The sequence below is a fragment of the Orycteropus afer genome, unplaced genomic scaffold, assembly GCF_000298275.1.
Source record: "Orycteropus afer afer isolate SDZICR_OR568_19922 unplaced genomic scaffold, OryAfe1.0 scaffold00417, whole genome shotgun sequence".
In the NCBI taxonomy this organism is placed as follows: Eukaryota; Metazoa; Chordata; class Mammalia; order Tubulidentata; family Orycteropodidae; genus Orycteropus; species Orycteropus afer.
This window is the reverse complement of record NW_006922004.1, coordinates 608,114-611,849: the sequence shown is the minus strand read 5'-3', so window position 1 is coordinate 611,849 and position 3,736 is coordinate 608,114. Positions and strand designations below refer to the sequence as shown.

General features: G+C 35.0%; 1 protein-coding gene across 1 annotated transcript in view; it reads right to left on the bottom strand.

Annotated features, from left to right (window-relative positions):
- Positions 1 to 3,736, bottom strand: part of ITGBL1 (integrin subunit beta like 1) — a 396,418-nt gene that overhangs the window by 171,500 nt on the left and 221,182 nt on the right. The gene's annotated exons all lie outside the window — the stretch shown is intronic.

Genomic DNA, 3,736 nt, shown 5'->3' with positions numbered 1-3,736 from the left:
TGCTGAAAAGTAGGACCTGGGAGGGGAAGATTAAGAATAATAATAAAAAGGACAAATGTATTAATAATATTAGTTGTTTTAAAACAGACAAATACAAGCAAACTAATCACCAGAAAAAGAAAGTGAAAAAGAAAAATAAAAAAAGAGAAAAAAAAAATCGGTGGAGGACAGGGCAGGGCACCCAGGCTCCGTCTGAGCACACAGACTGTGATGGAGTTCCTGTGGTCCCAGAAGGTAGGGGGGAGTTGGGGATGGCCGCACCTCCGTCCACCAAGCTGGTTAGGGTATAAGAGTAACAGAGGAATGTCATGTCTTGTCAGTCTTGCAGTTCCCAAGTATCCTTGGGGTTGCTGGAAAGCAGAACGTGTTTCAAAGTTCTTAAAATAAAATCTTTAACTTTGAAAGCACAATCCATTCTGCTTTTTATAGGAGTCAGTGGAGTTGAAATCCTTGGAGAAGGAGATTTTATTTCAGGGACTATTGATTCTACCAGGAAGAAACAGAACAAAGTACAGGACATGTTGCCATTTGTGGCAAACTAGTTGACACTTTTCATAATAAAATTGAAGAGAAAAGCAGCCAACTAACCAGAGTTGGAATAAAAAGGAATAAAGGCTTTACTCCTGAAAGTTTAAACGGACTGCAAATGTAAGAAGACAATATTTAACAGACAAGGATGCCAAGAAATCCCTAATCATCCAGGTGAATGCCACCTGCTGTGGTCCACCTGAATTCATAGGCAGTGACATAGGCCTGACTTGGGGATTTCTACCCTTAGGGTCACCAAATGAGGCAGAAACCTGGGATACAGTGATAAATTCTGAAAGACACCAAGGTGGAGGGGAGAATCTTTCTTCATAAGTTGTATAGTTGAAATATAGGTATATAAAGACCAGCCTTGTTTTATCTGAGATTCAGTCACAGGTTGACTTATTTAAAATAATTCACAGTGGAATAAAATAAAACCATGAAGATCGTCAGAAGTTATTAGAGTTTTAGAGTCACAATCTGATCCAATTAATATCAAAGATAGTCATAATAATTGAGAAGGTTTTGAAAAAATTTTGAAAAAAATGAAGATACTCTAAACCTAGAAGAATAAATGTTTGGCTGTCTTTTATCCTTATGCCCTGATTCATTTTTGGTTTTCTAATCATTGTATTTTTCCCAATTAGATTTTAATTCTGTAATTTTTTTTCTATCCCTTTGTATTTCTGTGCTCTTTTACAAACATTGCATGGAATATACAAGCTATAAGGTCCTGCACACTATTTTCTGTGCACTTAAAGAAGTAGCATTGTGAATGTTCTCAGATTACACCTGTAGTATCATGCACCACCTTCAGGAATTGTCAATCTTAAACAAAGTGGGGAAAACATATAATGTTTTGAGCATTTCTAGGATGATCCCTAACTTCTGGGTCTTCTGTCTCAACCTTATACCCCTCCCCTTGCTTTATCTAATTAAAACATCCTTTCAGTAATGTATTTGCCTTCAATTGCTTACACACTGGTATGATTTATGAGATAGTGCAATCACTGCAATTGGCTGTGGGATGAAAGGCGTGGTCGCTAAATATGAAAGTATTCAAGTCAGGGAAATTTGTGCAGTTCAGGATAGTCACGTCTCGTCCTCAAATTATCAATTTATGTTCCTTCTATATTCTGCCATTAGCAGTCAGTATCAATTGAACAAACTCAAGCTGAGAGATTAAGATATGAGTGACATGACTAAGCCATTCATTATGAATGAAATTAATGAAAGTAAATGAACATACAACACCATTTTAATTAATATATCAATGGCAATTAGGGTGCTGTTTTGAAGGTTTCGTTGTTTTTGAAAACTATGAATGCCCAAATCAAATATTTTAATGATTATCGTAGAAGAAGCAAAGCAAAAGTAATAAAGATGTGTATCATATTATTCTCGATGGCACATAACAACAACAACAAGAACATCATATTATTCTAAAAAAAAAAAAAAGAACAACAACAACAAGACCATTGACAGTGTTGTGAATTTAAAAGTTAACTGGAGATTGACAGAGTCCACAACATAAACATGAATTTTGCTTGCTCAGCAATAAAAACTATAAACCAAACCAAACCAAACTCACTGCCATCGAGTCGATTCCGACTCATAGCAACCCTTCCTTGGCTTTCTCAGGTGGTATCTCTACAGAAATAGATTTCCCAATCTTCCTTCCAAGGAGTTGCTGGTGGGTTTGAAACGCCAGGCTTCTGGTTAGTAGTCAAATGCCTTAGGCACTAAACCACATATCCTGTGTCTTTCAAGCACTTAAAGTTACATGTTGTCAAATTATATTTCAGAATGTTATAGATTCCACTTTAAAGAAAACAAACTTTTATATAGAATATTGTATGATATCTAATCTGTAGAAGTAGAAAGTGATAGAAATGAAAGTTATTGATATTTGAGGTATAGGGCATTTTAGAGAAGGCAGAAAAGCATAAAATGAAATTACAATTTCTCTTCTTGAGTTACTGTTTCTCAATTCTAATATAAAATGTTTGCCAAACAGGGAGATGAGGAATTATTTTATAGGAATAATATTAGAAAACAGAAAATGCTTAGTTTTGATATCTAAATAATTAAGAAATGAAATATGAGTTTAGAATGAAAATTCTTTAGACTGTCATATTTTATCAGGGTCTTCTATAAACAAATAGTGAAAAAGCCATAAATAAGAATTAGTAGATGTATGTCTTTGATCCAGATGTTCTACTACTTCAATTCTTGAGGATCATCTCAATTTACTTTATCTTTAAAACAAGAGTACTAGATGATATGAATTTTATCAGATTGGCTTCAAATTTAATGCTTCAGTGCTAGCTTGCCAAATCTATGTATGTTTTAATACCTCTCACAAGTAATCATTTAAACTCTGTAGGAAAAAGATTAATAAGGAAAAGATGAAATATATGTAATATTGTTATTTATCCCTAATATCAACCATCAGAAGAATTCAAATAAGAAAATTGCTCTCAAAAATTATGATCATGCATCAAAATAAGAATAATAGTAATAATAATGATAATGATACCCATAACAATGGAGGAACAATGTGCTTCAGCTCTTAGTACTCAATGTTGGTATGATCCACCTGTTTGTCCATGTGATTGCAGCTCAATCTCTACCATATGGTAGAGGGAGGTTGGCAAAATGACTGGACATCCAGTGGCATCATAGCCATATTAGGAAGGTAGAAGTTAGGAAGACTTTTGAGTCATTATAGGAGAGGATGTTGATACCAAAACCTTTTTTTTTTTCTTTTTATTCATAGTAGTCTCTTGAGTTAAACAACCCAAACTCTAGAGATATCATCAATGAGGACAAATGTAGCTGTATCCATTCCACACAAACACTATTCTGCTGTAGGGGGTATTCATTTCTTTTAAAATAATTTTTTTTAAAAATGTCCCTGAATTTGAATCTGGTGTTTAGAAGTAGTTGCTCAAAAATTAACATGAAGATCAAAACCAATTTTATCCATGTTGTTGTTGCTATTGTTATTAGGTGCTGTCCAGTTGCTTCTGACTCATAGTGACCCCATGCCCAGCAGAATGAAACACTGCCCGATCCCATGCCAGCTCCATGATCCTTGCTATCCTTGAGCCATTGTCGCAGCCACCATGTCAATCCATCTCATCGAAGGCCTTTCCCTCTTTCATCGACCCTCCACCTTACCAAGCATGATATACTTCTCCAGGGA